Source organism: Phalacrocorax aristotelis, chromosome 24, assembly GCF_949628215.1.
Source record: "Phalacrocorax aristotelis chromosome 24, bGulAri2.1, whole genome shotgun sequence".
Lineage (NCBI taxonomy): Eukaryota > Metazoa > Chordata > Aves > Suliformes > Phalacrocoracidae > Phalacrocorax > Phalacrocorax aristotelis.
Genome location: NC_134299.1, coordinates 5,227,227 through 5,248,672, shown reverse-complemented (window position 1 = coordinate 5,248,672; position 21,446 = coordinate 5,227,227). Strand labels below are relative to the sequence as shown.

At 40.3% G+C, this 21,446-nt stretch overlaps 1 protein-coding gene across 5 annotated transcripts in view; it reads right to left on the bottom strand.

Annotated features, from left to right (window-relative positions):
• The window catches only part of LRRTM4 (leucine rich repeat transmembrane neuronal 4), a 500,845-nt gene extending 479,606 nt beyond the window's left edge, over nt 1-21,239 (bottom strand). For 3 of the 5 annotated variants that reach the window (XM_075074542.1, XM_075074549.1, XM_075074541.1), the window contains exons 1-2: nt 20,992-21,091; nt 18,257-18,350 (exon numbers count right to left, since the gene is read on the bottom strand). The gene's annotated coding sequence lies outside the window, so the exon portion shown is untranslated. Of the gene's footprint in view, nt 1-18,256; nt 18,351-20,895; nt 21,092-21,151 lie in introns of those variants that run through there. The other 2 variants (XM_075074544.1, XM_075074543.1) reach the window with 2 other exon arrangements.
• Between the last annotated feature and the right edge of the window lie 207 nt (nt 21,240-21,446).

The following is a 21,446-nucleotide window of genomic DNA, read 5'->3' as shown; positions in this document are numbered from 1 at the left end:
CATTTTCTTACTGCCAACGTGAAAATTTCTACGCTGTGTTTTAACAAGAGCATCAGATAATCAAGAAAAACTTCCACACAGCAGGAGGCGGAGGAACATATCCTAGAATTCTTGGAGCCTTCCCCCTGAAAATTTCCATGTGCTCTTGGCCATCGTAAAAGTATGCTGAGCGACGTGAGTGGAGTACTGAAGCAGTCCCACATTTAGAGCTATAGAGACTCTATCCGCATGAAAAATCCCATATGCGGCACCTAAAGACTAAATACGAAGATATGCCTAGCTCATACCACTTTTTTTGCACATCCCTCTCTGTGGGGAATCAGGCTGTTTATTGATGGGATCACTGAGCCAATGAAATATTGCTAGCACGGCAGGTCAATGAACCTAAGACAGAGAGAGTATCTGCCACAGCTAGAGCCAATCTGAATGTCAGAAGAGATTTGAATGTAAGAACAGACCTCTGAGTGAACGTCACAGAAGCAAACAGCACTAGCATGCAACATGAGAGATGAGAGGCTTCTTGTGCCATCTAGAAGGTGGAACAAACACAAAGATATTCCTGTTGTTTAACTTCTGCTGATTTTAGTGAGAATTACATACACAAATACTTTAAATCCCTGCCTTAGTCTCTCTATACCTATTTTTACTTTACAGGTAGGAAATAATCACTCTTTCCTAAACCCTACAGGTATCATCTCTAATAAAGGAGTGTGATCCACTCCAGTACCACGGTAGCGATGAGAGCCAACCCTGAACACAAAACCACTGTGTTAGCTGGAGGGCACCTCATGCAAATTCATTCCTTGCTGCCAACAGTCTACAGCAGGCAGGCTCAGCTGTGCCGTAACTGTTCAGTTGAAACCTTCAAAATTCAGCAATGCCCCGCTCCCCTTGTCCTGCCATCATCCACTTCCCACTGGCCGACAGGACAGCATCCTCCCAGCTGGGCAAGCGTGCGCTGCGACGCTGGGTATCCAAAATGCCCTAAGGATCCACAGCAACTACAGGGCTGCTTGTCTGCCCTGCTAGGGTTGAGACCCTTCTCAGAAAGGGCTACTGGGGAAAGGAATCCATTACAGCATTTCTCTTCCCCCAACTGCAACACATTCAAGCTTCCTGGGATTTAGTTCTACCACTGTATCCTTCATCCCAGCTTGTTTGCTGCCAAGAAGAGCAGGAGATAATACAGATTATAGTTGATAGAAACAAAAGGTACAGCTGGAAGTCCTCCACAAACTGCTGACATTGGAAATGATCGTGAGCAATGAACAATACTACTGAACCACCATAACCTGCTTTTAAACCGCCTACTAGTGAATATATATACATGAAAGTGCTCACTCTCTCCTCCATTATCCACAAGCAGACTGACAAGCACATTCCCTACCCTGTGCCTGGATTTGGCACTCCATGGGATAGAAAACTGCCAAATTCTAAACTGTTCCGGTCACATTTAAATACAAATAGACCAGAAGCATGTTTTATGTGTTTCCTGAAACAGGACTGAGTTTGTTTCACATCGTCTCTGGACAAGAGTTCTGATGGTGGCATACATATCTCCCACATTTAGCTTCCGCTTTTTCAGAGCTGAAGAGTCAACTGGGCCAAAAGCTGCCTTATCTGCCCACCTCCTCCTTCCTTCTCCCAGAGAAATGGGATGTTGAGATTTCCAAGCACATTCATCAACCAGCAAGTAAGGTAGTAAATTTTAAAATATAACATAGGAGTCCTGATTTCCTGGTCTTTTTCTTTAACCACTAGATGACACTACTTCCTTATATACCAGCCCACTTTTCCAGGGTTTCCGAGCACTTCCACCTCTTGTTGGCTCCAGCTGGAGTTCTGGATGCTCAGGAGTTCTGGGTATCAATTCCTAACTTCAACACAGAAATAAAATTATTAAAGACTACAAGATAAACAGCTCAACTATGTTGCAAAGTTTTTCTTTCGTAGTTTTTCCTTCAACTTTGCCCTTGACTCTTCTCCTCCCAACCTAATCAGATTGTTCCATTTAGATGTTCTGTGCATTTACAGTTTTGTTGCAGTCTACTGAAAATCCCATAATTACCAAGGCATACCAAAGCAGATAAATAAGTAAGGGCTAATATTAACTGAGCTTTCCAAACAGCTCTTTAAAAGCTCCTGGGTACAAGGTTATTTTTATGAGTCAAGGCGCATCTGTTCAGGAGGGATTCACTTATGCTAGAAAGTTAAAGGTCCTTATACTGCAACAGGATGTGCCAGAGCACGTATTGATTGAATCATAGCAAGGCTCAGGGATCTTAATCTGGATTCTGTCAATGGGATGCCAAAACTATGACTTAGAATTACTGCTACTTCCTGTCTGTCCAATTTTAGTGATCACTCAATAGCACAAGTCAATGTTGCAGTATTGCAAGTGCCACATGATGCATGAAAAAGTACTTTATCAACTGCTTTTGTGTGGGTTTAATGATGAGGGTTGGACAGACTATTTTAGCTTCCCACATTAAAACAGAATTATGTATTTTATTTTACGCTTCAAGCCCTTTTTTTCTTTTCCTCAAGGGTTCTTTTTTTTTTTTTTAATTGCTTCTGGAATGGCACACTGTCATTTAACCCTCTTGTTCAGTCTCATTTTCCACCTTCTCTATTTTCACACACAATTGAACTGACTTACAGCAAAATAGAATTTATTAAGCTGAAGACAATGTAGGTAATCAACATAACGCACTGTCTGCTAATCCCTGGTTACTCCATTTGTTTTTTACTGTTTATTCGACTTTTGGTCTAGATTGTTTAGAGCAAAGAATATGGATTTTTTTCACCAAGAAGGGTCATTCAATTGGAAAATGTGTGCGATACTTTGTATGTTGCATGCGCAGCGCACCAGCACAGCGCTTGATAAAAGGACCAATCAATCGAATCAGTGCAAGGAGCTTTAATTCTCAAGACTCTGAATATTCCTCTTTTAACAGTCTGCACAAAAGAAGCAGCAGCACGAGATGCTGCATAAATGTACCCAGCAAAAGCATGGTCAGAAGATTGTGGTTATTCCTTTCAAGAAGCACGGACAAGTCCCAGCTGAGAGCCGGCTACCGTTGCATACAGATTTGTATGTGCACATTGGTAGAGTTCACCTGCGCTGCAGAGGGTTTGCAAATCAAGATCTCAATCCCACCAAGACCCCAAAACGTGATTTACCCTGCAGACTTTGAGTCATACCATCCACCCTTCCCACAACTTTGTTATCCCAAAGACCAGTAGCATAATATTCTGGGATGGATGGGACCTTTGTCATAAGGAACACTGTGTTAAAGATGATGAGTACTGACAACTACTCAACACAGTACTATTGCTTTACTATTTCAACATTATGCTGCGTTAGCAACCGGTTTTCCCACCTCTTTGAAATAGGCGCTGCATCAAGTGAAAACAATAACCCAAACAGTAGCAAGCAGGCCTATTTTCCAAGGCAGAAAGACACACACAAACAAACAAAACCATACAACAACATAAGAAAGGGTTAAGCATTCAGTGTGTCAGATGGTTTGCATCACATACAAGCAAAAATCACTGCAGGACAGCAAAATCTATCCTACAATGCAGCTTTGAGAAGCACAACCACAGCAAAACATGCAACACCAAACAAAATCCAACACATGTCCGATTTCCCCATGTCAAGGCATCTACTCTCATTTGAACAGGCAAACATCTAACCTGAATTACTGCTGATCTGTAGACACCCAGATATCGAATTACAAACAACAGATTCAGTCAACTGAATAATTGACAGAAAATTAAAACCAGCTCTTTTACACACATCTGATTGCAGTCTCTGACAGTGCAGATTCTGTAACGCAGGGTGGTCGGAGGGAGGAACATGCTATTATTCGTATGAGATGAACAAGCTAAATTGAAACATTTTACCAAATGTATCCTTATGGAGATATTTAGCCCTTTTTATTTTTTATTTAAAATAAATGGTATTTCTATGTGTATTTAATTTCACTTTGTTTCATTTTGAATTGACGTGCCATTATGCTTCAATTTGCTCCCTGTTCCAGAGTACTGTTAGTGTGAGAAAATAACTCCACAGACTAGAACAAGCATCCACCCTCTGCTCACACTAGTGAGCTGAGGGAGAGCGTTTCCATTCTAGAGTCCTCATTTTAGACGGAAATATCAGAGTTAACAATGTCATTTCAATGAGAGTTCATTACCTAATGTTACCTTCTATATCCCAACAAGCCTCTGACTTCCCCCTATATCAGCTATGCATCTATCACAGGGAAGTAACGATTTTCCCATCTCGGAGGGTTCTTCAGCATTGGCAATGCACTTTGCTAGTGCAATGATGAGGGAAACAGAAATGCTTACATAAACCAGTCCGCTGAGTTCACGTAGTTGCACCACCTTTAAACTCATGGCATGACTTACTTCTGCAAGTCATCACCCGTTCAATGAAATACCACATACGGTAAAATGTTACCCAAACCTTGATTAAAAAAGGAAAATTGCATTGGAAACTTTGGTTTCTCACTGCTGAGATAGACAGAATAATTTCTAATAATTTTTGATTTGTACAATTTGTAATGCGTTTCCCAGGCTCTTGCGGTCTGTAAGCAACACCATAGCTTCCTCTTCCTGTCCATCTCTGCTGCAACAGCAGCACCCTTGGGAGTCCCATGGAAAGTATTATGAGTTTGGAGACTACACGTGCCCCTTCTAAGCTCTGTCATATATGGAAGCTACTGAAAGATTTTTAAAAAACAGGAAAATTCTCCACTTTTTGCAGAACCTCCAGCAAAGCCAGCAGGGTTTGAGCATTCAGAACTCATTTTAAGTTTGTGGAATTAGACACCTGTGGCTATTGCTGGCCTTCGAAAAGCCTAGGCTGCCTCCAGAAGCGGAATAAATTACAACAACTTATCTCAACATTTTTTCAATAATCTTCATGACAGATAAAAGGTTTGAAGAGGAACATAACAGAGGACATGTTTTGCAAATTAAGTATTAGCTACGTATTTGTGAAGAAAATAAACAACTTGCAGAATTCTCTTCAGGTTTCAGCTCTCTATCAGCTAAATTGGATCTTGTCTGAGAGAGAGATAAAAATCAACAATTTCCCATCTTTAATCTATGATTTAATAAACCCATCTTTCTCAAAGGGATAAGCAAGCCTGATTGTGTTTCTGTAGTTCATCAGGTGCCGAGCTTTGGGTTTGGTTTTTGGGTTTGGTTTTTTTTGGGGGGGGGGTGGGATTTTTTTGTTTGTTGTTGTTTTGCTGGAGAGGTTTTTTTGGGGGTGGAGAGGAGGAAGCATGGGGGTGTGTTTACTTAAATTCATAGCACCTTCCACTCTACCTTGAGCCAAAAGACAATATTTAATGACCTTGCCACCTATATAGGCATAACTGACAAAGAATATGCAGACCATAAGCAAACACTGTTCAGTGTTCTGACTTTTCTAGCAAAGGCATCAATGCAAAATTTTGTTTCATTTACCAGGAACATAAGAAGACTTAATTTCCTGCAAAATAAACAATCACATTTCTGCAGTTTAATCCAGTGAAAAAACATGAATGTTATCCTGTAGGGCAGAATTTATTCTGGCATGGGCCTGCATACCGTAAGCTTATAGTTGGAATCAAGTGATCAGATGCATTTCGCTGGCTCTGTCCACAGCTTGGTATTCACCCATTAAGCTCAAAGAGACTAAGTGGGAAACTTTGACCAATGCTTCCTTCTTCCACATATCTTGTTTGAGTTCCCAAATATTGCCTTTACATTTTCTGTTCCATGCAGAAGTTCACAAAAATGGGTGAAATGCTTATTTCAAATGCTACTGCATACAGGTACGTGCATTCAGCAAATGTTCCTCCCCATGTAATTGATTTTTTTCTCTGGGGAGGAGAAAACAAAACAAAAAAAATCCATATACACCCACAAGTTTTCCTGTAAGAACACATTGTCTTTCCTATTATCCTGGTGATAAGATGATACAAAAGAGGTGATGTGAGGTTTAAGCAAACATGGACACACAAGTCAAACCACATGCATTGGAATTTACATGTATTTTCCCTTTGAAAAGGCTTACTTATTAAGATAATTCAGCCCAACTTTATTCTTCTCAGGAAAGATAATGCTATAAGAGAGTCATAATTGACTGCTTAGACATTATAAAGATTTAGGCAGAAGTTAACCAGTACAAATATCTTAGCTTTGGCCTGGGTATGATTATGCTATGAGTCAAACCACAAACTAGTTTATTCCTACGAAGAGTTATCCAGGAAGTCCCCTTTCGTGCCTCATCTCCTTCAGAAAACACTAAAATTTCGATGGCTCTCATCTGTTAGAAGTTTTCGTTATTTTCTACCCTTGCTGCACCATTCCTATCCAAAATCTCCTCAGTAGTTCAAGCTGCATACATTAAAACTCTTCACTTCTTCCCCAACCACATGACACTCATACAGTCCTAAAGTTACTACAGGAACTTCAGAGAGATGAAAAACCTGAGAGCGCTGAGTATCCTCAATGCCTTTCGGGGAAGAATCAGAAGTGTTTCCCGAGTTCCCCTCATGCCTGAGGAGCTAGGCTTTCCTCCATTTCTAGCAATTTTTTGAACAGCCTTTGGAATCCAGATAAACAATAATTTTAACCAGTATGTACTCACTGTATGAAATCTTTATTCAAGTAATTCCCACTTTGTGATCCTTGAAGCTATCTTCATACGCTCAACAAGTTTATTTTCTGTACTTCAGTCTCTTCTAGAGACCAAAATTATTAGTGTAAGGTACTGAGCGAAAATTCTCAAAGTGCATCCTCTGAAAACATAGAACAAGGGCCAGAAAAAATAAATACCAGAAGAGCTCCTATAACAACTAAATGATTTACTAGAAACATCGAGAGAGACTGTGGCAGAAGCAAAATGCACCCCTGAATCCAGACCTCACTGACATTTCAGTGCCCTGTCTGCGAGTCCCATCTTTCATCTCTCATAAATCCTATTCACACAGCTAAGGCAAGCTGCTAATGCACAGATCAAAGTTGAGAGAGACTATATTTTGTTTCCAGTATGACTTCCAGCTCTCTCCTCCAGAATGCAAGTCAGGCTCCAACAGAACAAACTTCTGTTTTAGGGGAAAAAAAACAAACAACCAAACAAAAAACCCCAAACCATATAACAAAAAAAAAACCAAACACAACAAAACTCAAACCAACCAAACACAACCCCACCACCACCTTTCTAGATAGTTATTTGTCCTCCCCGACTTACAGAGTAACCCACCTAGCTAATGGAGTATTTCCATCGGTCTTTATTACTTTGCTTGCTTAGTCTTCCTTTCTCTCTGCTAACCGTAGTTATCTCTATTTTTATACTATCCGATCCTGTCCAATTTGCTAGGTTTTGTGTTTACACCACAGGACACTGGGAACATCCGACTGGGAAACTCAGCATTTCCACCACTCAGAACACAACGTGCTGGGGAGCCTGCCCAAAGGCCACTAAACACTGCAACTTTCTTCTCAACATCTTTTGAGTCTTAGATCAGTGCTGCAGATTAGCCTCACAGGGTGCTAATATTCTCTCATACAGCATTTGCATACTTAGCAAGCTTTTGCTACCCTTTTCAAAGAAAGATGCGTTTTCAGCTGCCTTTCAGTTTGGCCTATTGGTGTGTCCTTCCCAACCTTATCTTAGAACGTCAGTACCTTCTCTAAATGCTTAATAAATGTGGTTTTCCAATAACAGAAAACTAGGTTGATTCTTCTATAGCTCCTGCAGTATGGATTTCTTGGAAAAACTCTTGTCATTTTTGACAAATACAATCTATCTGCTTTGCTGTGTAATCCCACTATAGGCCTAGCAATCAAAAAACTAATAGGCCCTTCACAGATTATATCTGGACTGGAATTACTTCTTTATAGCCTATGAACATTTTTCATATTAAAACAGCGACGTCCACTTCCAAAAAAAACCTGCTTGTCATTTCGTGTGACTTTAAGCGCCTAATTTAAAGTACGATTGCATTTACCCTCCACACCTTAACATGCAGAGTGAGCAACAGAGCATTATTAATAAAGGTTCTGCTTCACTGAAAAAATGAACCCCAGGTTCAGGCCTCAAGCTAAGGACCTGACAGACTGATGGATATTCTTATAGCACTTCTCCTACTGCAAAATTATAATTTATGAGTTATTATGATTTATCCATATGGATTACAACAAAAGCTTAAGTGCCCTCAAGATAAGGACAGGATGAATGGATAAGTAGATATGAGGAATTGGATGGATTAGTAGAATAATAAAAGGATACAGGCAACCCCTTCAAAACCTTGGTTTTTCTCCCTATAGTCACAGATCTGTAGTTGCAAAAATTTGGATTTTATCACATTGCGTCACACACGATTGGCCCTTTTACAATTTCAAGCTATTAGCCAAAAGCTGAAGTATTTTGTTTTTATGCCTATGCTTAATGAAAACATGTCTGCTTTATTACTAAAGGCACATCGTGCATCATCACGCTATCTATTTCAAGTCATTACATTGCTCTTAATATTTGGGAAGGGCAATTTACCTCTCTCACGTAATCTCGGGGTAAGTTTTAAATTGAGATCAGATAAGGAGCTCTCTGTTGGTCAGTTCTAAACTATGATGAAATTCTCCCATGAGAACTCCTCTTGCAATGAAAGACCATGACTATAATTTCAGGAATACCTGTATGGGAAGCCTGCCATGGCTTCAGAGTTTTACTTGAGCAGTGAAGAATTTCAGTTCCCTTTGGGACTGATGTTAAAGATTTCACTAAATACCCTTCATGAAATGGGTTAATTTCTTCCATAGTTCAAGCTCAGACTCACTGCAACTGTTATGCCACATTGAATTCTGTTTTGGACAGATTTAGGGAATGGCTTCCCATAGGTCACCCTGTAGTTCTGTGGAAGAGCTGGAAACCAAATCCAAACTCAGGCTACGGTTCACAGCACTAGCTATGAATTCATACAATCTCATATTTAAGACTTGGACACTATTAATATTCAACATAAAGCATAGTAAATTTGCCCATCTCCAAATGCAATTAATAATTTGCTTCACTACTCCATCCCTGGTGGAGTGTACTGCAACTCTTAAAACCATTTTACCATTTTGAACTATTTCTTTTCAAAGCAAAAAGTTTCATTTGATTTTTAGCAGCACACATGAATATGCAATCACATCAACAATCAGTTACACTTTTGTTCCTCGCAACCCAAGAGGATGCACATTCAGAACAGCTCAAACAGACCCTAACAGAATTTGAATTGTCAAGTTTTTTTAATTGTACTCACTGTCTCAATCAACAGATTTCCATTTCTTAAAAAATGCTGGCTATGTCATTTTAATATTAGAAATGAACTAAATTATTGATCCAAGTTTCATATGCACACATGGATTTAACATTTACTTGGACCATCAGATTTTAAGGTTTAAAAAAACCAATTCATTTTTTGTTCTATTTTTTCAAACTGGAATTCAACACCTGCAAAAATCTACTAACTAATTTATGAGATATATTGAATATGTATTTCAACATTCTAACATTACACTGAGAAGTTCATTTATTATTGCCAAGGTCATAAAAGATGAGCAGATTCAATAACTTATATTGCCATCTATTACTTACAGTGGGGAGGATTCTGTATCACAGTGGTGAAAAAGCATAATATTTCTTCTACCCAAGTCTCACCACTGACTTCAGGTGTATCGATAGGCCACTGTGCCACACAGACATAACTGATGGTGTTCAGGCACCAACTGTTGAATGGTCACATTACCATTTCCAGGAGCTAACAGGCTACGCCGCCTCAGGGGCGTCTGTCAGGCAACCCAGGTAAAAGTACAACTGTGTTGCATCCAGCATCACAAGGCTAAAACGTCCATATCCTCACACTGCAAAAAGAAGTATCTCTAACACAGCTTCCAGCATAGTCATAGGTTAAGTAAAATGCACCAAGTCATGAGGAATTAAACCTTAGTCCTCTGAATTTCTTGCTAGCATCCCACACTCCATCTATATTTTTTATTTGCTACACAAACTCCTGGCAGGGGAACAACAAGAAGCTTACGAATTACTTAAAACCTATTTCAAGAGTTTGAATTAGAACCTGGAAAGACACTCACAGACCACTGTGCTACCACTGCAAGTTCCTACTGATCAGGAGATCCTTCGCAATGCCGTGCACGTAAACCCATACCTCACCGTTGGTGTGAAACAGCTTGTCTTTCAATGCCCTTAAGCTCTATGCCGTGATCTCCCTTAAGGTGCAAATAACCACGCAGGAAGTTATAAAATAAACAATTGTATCAGTTTCTCACTCCTGGTAAATCACATTTATGTCAATATTCAGGAGGGGTGGAAAATTTCAGCATCAACATTATAGTTTCACCTCAACATCAGAGGCTTATACACTGAAGCACTAGTAAAAAGAAGCAGAAATTTATAATTCATTAGAAAACTTTGTTACTTACTGAAGAGGAGGAGATTAAAACGTAAATTGTATTTTTATCCACCTTGAAGTCCAGCAAACCTGAACTGAAGGCAAGCAGAGGGAAGACTGAGTTTAAGGAGAGGCAAAAATGCCTGGCCCCGAAGATTTCTGAAAGAAATGGGTTTTTTCCAAATGCTCTAGACAGACAGACACAGGATCAGGGAGTCATTTGCTGGCTCTGCCATTAACCCTGTGAGTGGCCAGGGCGAACTGATTTCACCTGAAACAGAGATAGGCCAGAAAAAAAATAATACCTTAAATAGTCAAAACATCCAAAGGATACTATTAACTCCACGAACATGGCACAGAGATTAGGAAGTCTTTCAGAGAACTGTTTTCTCACGTGCCAAAAAATTCTTAGGACAATGATGTACTTATCTGGGTGGCAAATGTCAGGCATTTACATAATACAAAGTAAGAAATAAATGAACAATGAAGCAATTAACAGGCAGGGATAGCTCAAAGTATACAGTTTAGCAGCTGAAATTCTGAACAATTTTTTTCCAGCTGGGCTGTTTACTGCAATTACTTCTACATACAACATCATCTTTCTAATAATTAACAACACCATATGATTATTTCCGAGCTCTTATTGTAATCAAATTCTGATTAACTGAAGACTTTACTAATGTGCATGCTTTTCCCCTTTTTCTTCAATCTAAACACACTCAGGCAAGCAGCTAAACAGAAAGGAAGAGACACCTTGTAGCAGTACATCTTTGCAGATGTCTGCAATAATTTATGGTCTCAATCTTCCTTCCCTAGGTGTCAAACAGCACCTACCACCACCTGAAAATAATTATCATTCCTCACCATTAACATGGTTGAGATGATTAGCATATACAGCACCCCTTCTGACTGGCGATTCACAAAGAAGCACAGATGTTGCCTTTACAGGGAATACATTTCACATACTACTACAGTTCAAGAGAAAGGACTTCCCGTGGCTAAAAAAGGCAGTTGTAAATGGCTACTGCCAGAATAAAGAGACAAGGGGGAAACTTATGAACTCCCAGAGCTTAAAAACTTTACTATATTTCCATAAACAGTCTAACTTCCCAAAATATGCCTCTAAGCATATTACCATGCAACTTCAAATTCAGGTGCTGCATACAGAACCTCAGGCAAAACAGTTTAGGAGTTCTGTTCATTACTCCATGCATGGTATCTTTGGAAAGTTGCGTTCAACTGAAGTGTTTGAAAGAGCAGTAACCACCATGCTCATACGTTCCTGGGTTTGATAGAGTTGCTCCTATGCATTTCAAACTGCTTTCCAAACTCTCAACATGGAGCATCTGCAGCAGCTGTTAAACCTAAGAGGGCCCTTCTGGCCACAAATACAGTTGCAACCAACCCAAAATATGGTGCATTTTCTCACAGAAAGATCCTGCGGTGGTGGTTGGGTCTCCAAGTGTTTTCCCCCCTCTCTTGTTTTAGGTAAAACATTTTATTACAAGACTTCCTGGCCAAAGTAGTATCAAAGATGCTGCCTGAAACACTTAAGATGTTCTAATTTTCCTGGGGAGGTAACTGTTCCATGGTCCATGGACAGCCTAGAAATAACTTCATTTTTAAAACTCTAGTTGAAGTGCCAAACAGGCTGCTCGCTTAGCCTTTGTGTTATAAAGCTCTGTTCGATCTCATCGGTCAATATAGTGAAAAACCACTATAGAGCTTGAAATAGTAGCTATACTTGGTGCACTCTTTCTTTTGATGCCCCAAACCAGCTCTTCTCATCTACCCTTCAATAGCCAAGGTTTTATCTGCAGCCCGCTGTCACACTACGCACCCTCATTTCTGAAAATCTGTACCTTTAATGGAACTGCAATGTGCCAAAACCATCTGCACTGCTGAGCAGTACGGTAAGCGTTAGGAATATAAAATAAACCCTCATAAAAATCCCCTTTTGCTGTTAAAACTGTATTCCTTAACTGTGTTGCTCTACTGCCATTTGAGTTCTCTTAATCTCTGCATAAGACACTAGCTGGTTTAAAACCAATATAGTACTTCAGCTTCAGACCATGCCCGGCACTACTAGAAACTAGATTATAAGTGACTCGGACCAAATAACGCAAGTTCAATTGTTATCATTTTGTTTAGGAAGAATATATTGTATTTTTTTCTTCCTGACGCATTAAAGGTATAGGAAGAAAAAACAGAAATGTTCATAATGCATAAAGCCAAAATATTAAAAAGAAAAGGCTCTTAGAAGCCCTGATTTACTTAAGGTGTCATAAATTTCACAGGCCAAGGACGACTTCTTTAAAGTTCTTTCACACTGGAAGATCCTGACTACAAAATCTGAAGAGACAAGCTGCACAACTCTGTCCAACACCAGTTAAGGATTTGGCTACAAAGCTGCATTTGCCTTGGACAAATACAGACCAGTAAGAGATGCACATCCACTCAAAAGAGTCCAGAGCAAAGAGGCAATAACACACATACGGCCAGAGTGGGAAGAGAGAACTGTTTGGGTTTTGTTCCATAGGCTGTAAAGAAGAAGGCTGGATTTTAGCTCTAGGAAATGGACTGCAAATTAGACAGAAAGGGAACAGATGATAGGTAAGACAATCCCCTTATCTCCACTGATAAAGAACAGGTGCTATCACTAGCCTTTTTCCTTTTCTCCGGCACAAGCAGCTTCATTTCCCCTCCCTCCCAGCATTAGACTGATCTAAAATTCAAGAAAAGCCTGACAAAATAAGACAACTCTCTCTCGCTGCTAGCTAGGATATTGCATTTCCTACTTAACATAGAGGTATGCAAATAGTTTTACCACAAAAAAAAAAAAAGTCATCCTACACAGTTTGACTGACCTCCAAGAGACCTTTTCCATGACATCTCATCTCTCAAAAAAAAAAATTTTTGTGTACAACGATGCAGGTTTCTTATGAAAGAGATAAGGCATCCAATTCTAACAGAAATTGCATGGCAGTCTCATGCTTAGTCTTCTCAGAATCCCTTGAAAAACACTCAGCCATGAAATAATCATCGTGTAATTTATTATCTCGTACCTGCAAATTATTCAGCATATTATAGGCAATATAAATATAAAAATAGCCAATGGATACAGTATTTATTAGCAAAGCTCAAAGCAACTAAAGAAACCAATTTCATTTTTTCCACTGAATAAATATGAAAATAAAGCCAAGTTATTTGACTTGATCAACATTGTGGAGTAGAGCCCTAGCATGGGTTGCAAGTAGAAATCAGAGTTCTGAGTCTCAGTCAGTCCCACGCTCACTGGACAGAGGCAAGACAAAATGGTACTGTAGGGACAGTGCCTGTATGCTGTAAATAGGGAATTTCTCTTCATATTGAAGAGAACCAAACCATGTATATAAGAAGTCATTTCCCTTGAGAGGTCACACTTTGATGAAAAACAGTTCTTAAAAAAAAGACACACTGACAAAACACTTTCAGTCAACATGAATGCACCTACAAATACATACAACATGCACTCCACATCAGCCTTCATCAGTACTGCTACTACAAGTAATAAAGCTTTTTTTTTTTTCTTTCCCTGATTCGTATAACCTCCTCCTCTGAGAAACAGTTCTGGGACTACACAGTCGAATCCCCCAACGACTTATAAGTGTATGTATTCTGTTCCTTTCACAACTCATAATTCATTTTTGGAGACATAATTGAGAATATCTATCAAACCCACAAGCATTTGCTGACCTGGGAAAAAAATGTCTTCCTGGGACTCTGAAGTAATACACTGCACTAAGACTTCAGGCATCGCTATAAGCTTCCCTGTTTCTGGGTCAAAAACCATGAAGTTCAAACTATATATAATGAAAACCATAAGCCATACAGTTTATTAGTTAAAAGAAATCACACTTGAATTCAGGGCTCCATCGGGAATGTACAACCAAATTACACGGCAAACAAAGGTAGGAGAAAAAATCAACATATTTATATAGGTGTTTTAAAGAGGTGTCAGCCCAGCTAGGGAAGAGAAAAGGGTGGTGGCCACCCTTGCAAGCTGTGTTTGCAGGACAGCAAGCCTGAACCACGCAAGTTCTGCTTCCAGGGAACCACCATGTAAATGGAGACTCAATTTTCTTCACCAGCCCAACAAATTTCAGCAACCTTTAGGCAGTCTGAGTTGATCGCAGAGTGGTTTATTGGGCCTGGGTACTGAAGGAGTGTGGGGTTTTTTCCCCCCTCAGTCCCACACAAAGCCCACGTGTCAATGCGCTGCCCCAGTCATCACGTCATATAATCCCCCGAACTAGTTCCTCTAAAAAGCAGTTCAGGCCCTATTTACCTTTTGCATAAAAGGATTGATTACATGTATTCAAAACGAATCACTTCACTTTCACTGACTTTACCCAAAACATTCCTCACTCTCTGACCTTCAATTAGTACTGCACCACTAACAAACATAAATGCAAACAGAGAAGGCACTTAGATAACCTAGTTCTCACTCTAATCAAGGCAAGGAGCTTAAAAAGGAAATCTCAGCCTGAGCCTCTTTGTTCCTTAGTTCTTCACTCCTGAAAAGGATAATAGAACTTCCCCAACTCACAGGGGTGTTGTCAGAGTAAGTACTTTAAAGATTAAGAGTTGCTCAGACAGTACAGTAATGGAGGACAATAACTCAGACAGTATTTCATTTATTCAAAGCCCTAAAAAAAGTGCATAGCTTCAGAAATCCTGCAATAAGCATCTAAAATGCTACAGTATCCTTAAATCATTCTAAATTTATATTAAAAAGAAGGGGTTGGTGGCTGAGTGTAGAACAGCTTTATTCTTAGAAAAAAAAGTGGTACTTCTATCATCCTCTTTTTTTATTCTCCCACTTTTATCCCTGTGTTCATTTCCACTTTACATTGTAGTAGAAGTCAAGTGTCACTCAAAGTTTTGTGAATGCATGTTTGTTCAGTAAACAAGTTAAATGGGTTTGCATAACTCTTACTAAAATAAGATTCAGCCTTTACTGAAGGGCTACACATTGCCCATTCCTTTCTGCAGATACATATCAAAAATAGTGAGGGTAAAATACACACAGACCACAAAAAGTTTCCAAATATGAATCTTACCACAAAGAGGAGAGCAGCCAAATTGTACCAGGGTATGCAAGGAGAATGGTCCAGCAAAGAATCACTCAAAAGGTACAATATATTTTCATGACAATTTTGGATGTACTAAATGCAAGGACAAAGAGAATTATGATGTGAATGTTTCAAGACTAATATATCAGAAAACATTTTGAACACCCATACCCTACTACTGATTTAAATGAACTGGTTATGAAATGAGATACTAAATAAGGTCAGTAAAATTAGCTCAGAAGTCTTAAATAAAATCATATGCAAAAGTGTTGGGCAGTGGCCTAATTCTGCTTCTATTGAAAAAGTTAATCAAAGAATGTTATGTTTTATTTTGGTTTTCACTTCCTTAGGGGATTATATTTTAACAGTTTTTGCTTTGCACAAACGCTTGCAGAATTACACAAAAAAAAATATGCCTAAAACTGACACCTTCTAGCACATTCTGTCAGGCATTCAATGACTAAACACAATTTACCTCCACCCCTTGCCAGCATCCCCTCCCCCAAAAAAACCACCATGAAACTTTAAACGAATGCGAAGAGCTGCTTAGCAGACAGTATTTTGAATGTATTTAACCTGTATTTAACCACGTGGCACATTATCTGCATCATCCATTATTCACATTATCCTATAAAACACCCAGAATGGACTTGCCCACCTCTACATTCTCAGTCCATAATACTGCAGGCATGCAAAACTTACACACCAAGCCAACCGGGGGTGGGGGGGTGAGAACACCCCCCCACAAAAAAATCCCAACAACAAAAAAAACCAAAACAAAACACAAACACACCACACTTTTTTTTGTTTTTAAAGACTCCAGAGGCACCAACATTACGCATAGGCTGGGGCTGAACAAGAGAACAACACATTGAAGCTACATTTACACTTCTGATGTGATCCACCGCTGCCCTAAGCTCAGTCACCTGCTGAATTCCTCCCTGACCAAAAGGAGAGCAGTCAGGAAGGATGCCATCATATATCCCAGCCTTCAGTCTGCTAGCCTGTCTTTCATTGAATGGCAATTTCCTGAAGAAGAATGGGAAATGCCTAGGGAATGAACCACCTGAGTTTACCTGTGCTCTGGAGTCTGTCAAAATAACCTCAGCTACTGGTGCTTGTAGGCATGACACGTGTACTTAGAGCAAAGCAAACGTACCAACAGCATTGCACTATCTTAAAAAACTGTTGCACGCATGCATACATTTACTGCATGAATGGTGTTTGACACAAGTGCCATCCCAACCGGCTAACTGCCAAAATGCAGAGTTTCAAGGCTGCCTATTGCCCTGGCTTTCATTTAGGGATTTGGCTCAAGTGAAGACTGTTCCTGCGCTAGCAAGGGACAAACAGTTTTCTGACAGCTTGTGTATAAATATTCCTAGCTTAAAGGCAGCTCTTTGAAGTTCATAATCTCTTCTCTCTTTCTTACTGTTTTTCAAGAAGAGAACACGTGTGTAAATGCTTTATCATGGTGACTGTGTCTTGGCATTGTCTTTGATACTATCACGGTATGTGTTGTAAAGATAATAAAAATTCTAGCTGCTGGGAACCTGAACAAGTCCCTGCATGCTTTTTTTACTTCTCTGCTGTTTATACCATCAGATTTTTGCAAACTGTTTACACAGAACATTATTAGCGTCACAGTTTCTGTTAACATTGCAGCAAGGGGTATTTCTTCCCCAGCATTCCCATGGAGAAATGCTTTGCAGCCCAAAAGTGAAGTAGCAGTGTTCTTCCTTCTCTTTTCCACCCTTATTTAAATCAGCAATGCTCTTCATAGTGCAAATGGGCTGAAGGTTCTCGATGGGCCTACTTGTAGAGTAGGGCACGAGCCTCGAAGAGTGAAAACTCTGTCTCTTACACCTCAGTTACCATGACCGTGTCAGAAGGTTGGGATACTTGTACGAGGGACATCATGCGTATACTTAGTCTCATTTACTGCATTTGCACTGTACTAAATGGAATTATAGACATAATCATACACTGCATCTAAAATAACTGTAGCTAAGCAGAACTACCTCTGCTCCCGCTCACTCTTCCTTATGCTAGGGATAAGCACATAAAACATTCTGCATGAATGCCAATTAAGAGCTCATTTACACAAAATGATTGAGTATAGTAATAATTAATAACTGACCAATTTTAATAATAATTACCTATGATTACTGCTGCTCAGAAAATAGTATTCCAAGTACCTCTGGGGAAAAACACTGCACATCAACACAACACTTGTCACAACCTATTAAAACTCATGTCAAGAATTCTTACTGGACTACAAACAAAATAAAAATTCCTTTCTGAAAAGTTCATTGCTCCCAAGATTTTGCCAATATTCAAAGAGTTTTTGTCTACAGCTGACCACTTTAAGCAGCAACAAAAGCATGACACAAACCTACCTTTGCACAACCTCCAAAACCAGAGCCTTAAAAAGTTCAGGCTTCCAAATACTTTTTTCCCCTTGTAAAAGGGGAGACAACATTTCACCAGGTTTACGTTTGTAATTACTGTATGTAGCATGGTATTTAAATATATAAATTTTGTTGATAGATTGTTACTTCAATTAGTTGACAGGCTGATTTTCTATAATTACAATAGTTTGTCACTAGGTTGTTTTCTCTAATTTGTCACCTCAATTATATAAATTAAATTGATTTACAGGAGTGTGTTTATACAACTTACCTCCAACGAAGAATTTGCAAACAGAGCTCTCAGTAGGCTCTTCAGCTCTTTGACCGCATCGTACATTTTCCACTGAAAAGCATCCCCTCTCAGTCTGTGGGAGACAGAAGAACACTGAGGATAACCTAAAGCAAATACTGCTTCTGCAAAGTTTTGCTTTCTTCAATGCTTGGCATTTTGCCTAGCCTCCGTTTTGGAACGCACGGCCCCTGCTTTAAAAAAAAAAAGGTAAAGTAAGAGCAATTACCAGTTTTGTCTACAGCTAAGGGAAGAGGCATGGAAGTGAAGATATTTACATTTTATTTTCAGTTCTGCCACCAACTTGTCATGAGCCCCTGGGGGACTCATTTAGCCTTTTGGCATCTCAGTTAACTCAAGTGGAACGTAATTAATTCAAATATCTAATTACACATTCACTTTCTTCAGGGGACCACAAAGTGACTCCCAAATTATTATTATTATCAATAGTTCCAAATACCAGAAGTTACAGCAATGCTGTTACGCTGCTCAAGGCCATAATTTTAAAATGCTTTGCTACATAGATAATCTAAAACAGAAGGCATGTTGGCTCAGGTGCTAAAACGCAAAAGCCACCTAGAGCCTGGTCCTCTCCTGTGATGCACCTTCTGTCAACACCTACTGCAGGACAAAATGAGCATGAATTGTTACCACTGCCAAAACAGAGCATCCTGCGCCAACACTGCTCTAAGAGAAGCGAGCGAACTAGAGACAAGTCAGGACAATCAAGATCTCAGGGGCAGCACTGAAATGCATCTAGATATGGTAATTGTTTACTTAAAATCTAAGCCAAAGAGATCTCTCTTATTTCCAAACCCTTAGAATATAACCCCAAAAGTAAGTATAAAATAACACCTTAGGATTGTCCCAATTTTCCCTGCTCTACTTCCATATTTTCATACCACACAACATAACATCACATATTATTATTAGAACAATGGAAACTTTCATATTCAGGTTTTTAAAAAGTCTTTAGGCTCATAGAAAATAGCTTTCTGTTTGTCACAAATAAGATTTGTCAGCCAGGAAAGTGCTTAGGAACCCTAAGCAAACAAACAAAAAGAAACAGAACCAAACCCAGCTTCTTTCAAGCTTAATCCGTGCCATGCAATGAAATGTGACCCAAAAGTAATTTAGAATTGAGAATAGCTTTCTGTCAAACATGAGGTCAAATCCTATAACTTGTAGCATTAATAACCTTGCATAGGCCTTTTTGGTAAAAGTCAAAAGAAAGTCAAAAGAAAATGAAAAAGGATTTGCACAGAACTACTTTCTTAAAAAGGATGCTGTTCTCATTCACAGTGGCGTAACTCTGGAGCCTTTCACTTCAGTGAGACTCAACTCAGACTAACACAGTTATGTAGGCAAAAGTAATATGAAAAACAGAACTGCCTACCTTAAAACCTCAACCTTTAGTTCAACATGTTCTACCTTTTGTCTCATCAGGTTACTTAATAGTTTTGATTACAGTAGAAAGAAATTTTTAAGTGATTTGATTGATACCTTAAAACTGAAATACTACCTCAGGAACGGAGTCATCAGAAAGACCCACATAACCTCCAAGACATGGCTTCGATTTTATTATGCTCAGCACACATTACCTGCCTAGAATAGCTCGCTAATTGTCATGTTGCCCACTCGCATGTCATTTGGATGCCTGCCCCAGGGCATAGGTGCTGAGAAGGAAGATTTTCACTTACAGCATGCGGAATAAAGCAGTGACTGTTGGCTCATTAGCAATCAGCACCGGGGCGCATGTGCCATTGCCACACGCCGCTTCACCCTTTGGTGCATCCTTTCGCCTTGGATATCAGACAGGCTCCATCAAGTGTTTTCATTACTCTCTGGTTTTGCTTTTCAAGCTTCAAGACAGACACCTGGCCAACCAATTGCTGTACTTTCTCTGGTAATCCGCCTAACCTCTTGCCTGGATTACATCATTTTATCTCCCAGTATGTTATTAAGAATAGTATAACGAAGTCTGGATTTCCTCCTCCCCACTGTTCTTCCCTTAAACAGCAAAACAGTATTGTAAAAACCCCCTCCTCTTGCCCAAACACACTTCCCCCCCCCCCCCCCCCCCGTTTACTTTAACGTGATTTCTCCTGTTTGTTTCTGCAAGTTATGGCCACTTTTAACTACTCCGCTGGTTTGCACGGGCTGTAATGAGAAAGGGCTGAATGCCATGTCAGTAAAATGCCATTGCTTTCAGTTACGGCCTGGCTCAACAAAACACAGCGAGGACTTCTCCTGAGACACGAACATTTTGCAGTTTATGAGTATTTAGGTTCTTCATAGCATAGACAAATAAAATTTTTAAAGAGTTGAGCGCCTTAAGAACCCGCACATCCCCCTGAGACTTGTTCAGGAGCTTTTGAAAACTTTCTCTTTACACCTGCAAACAGTAAAGCCTCACTGGGGTGTTTAGCACCACGGTTTTTTTCCATTTTTGGATCTAAGCCTAGTGTCACAGGCAAAAACTGCCTCAAACCAGGGAATTTCACTTAATTTACTGCCAATTAGCGTAAACTTTTAATTACTGGCTGTGGTACTGAGAAATAAAGACAACCAAGAAGCAAGCGCTTCGAGAAAGCCCCTCAGCTTCACTCCCAGCACCTCACCCCGAGTGCCCCCCTCCGGCATCTCCTCCTGGGCCTCTGCTTCTGCCTCCTCCTCGCCTCCAGCGTTGCCCCGTGTCTCCCCTGACCCGTCCGCACCTCTCTCCGCTGAGCCGCCATGTGCGGTGCCTCCACTTCGCGCGCTGCTGGCCCGGCTGCGGCCTGCTCAGGCCTCCCCCACGCAGGCCACCCCCCGGCTAATCCCGGCCGGGTCGGACTACCGAGGGGCAACGCTCTGGGTTCCGGCTTTAGGAAATACCGTTTGCAGGTTTCCCCTCTCCCGTTCAGGTGCTGCCACCAACTGTCCCGCAGAGGTCGAAGCAAAAGCCGCCGAAGGCCCCGCACGGCGCAGCAGCTCCTCAGCACAACAGCCAGGCTTTCTGCAGGAGCAGAAAGCAGCGACTCCTCACAGAAAAGAGGTTTATCCTCACCAAATACAAACCACACAGCCAAGCGAAGCCAGGGCAGCCCAAGGCACCAGCCTTTACCGCAGGGAAGAGGCCTGCCTCCCACACAGCTGCCCTGCGAGCCCCTTCAACAGGCACTACAACAGA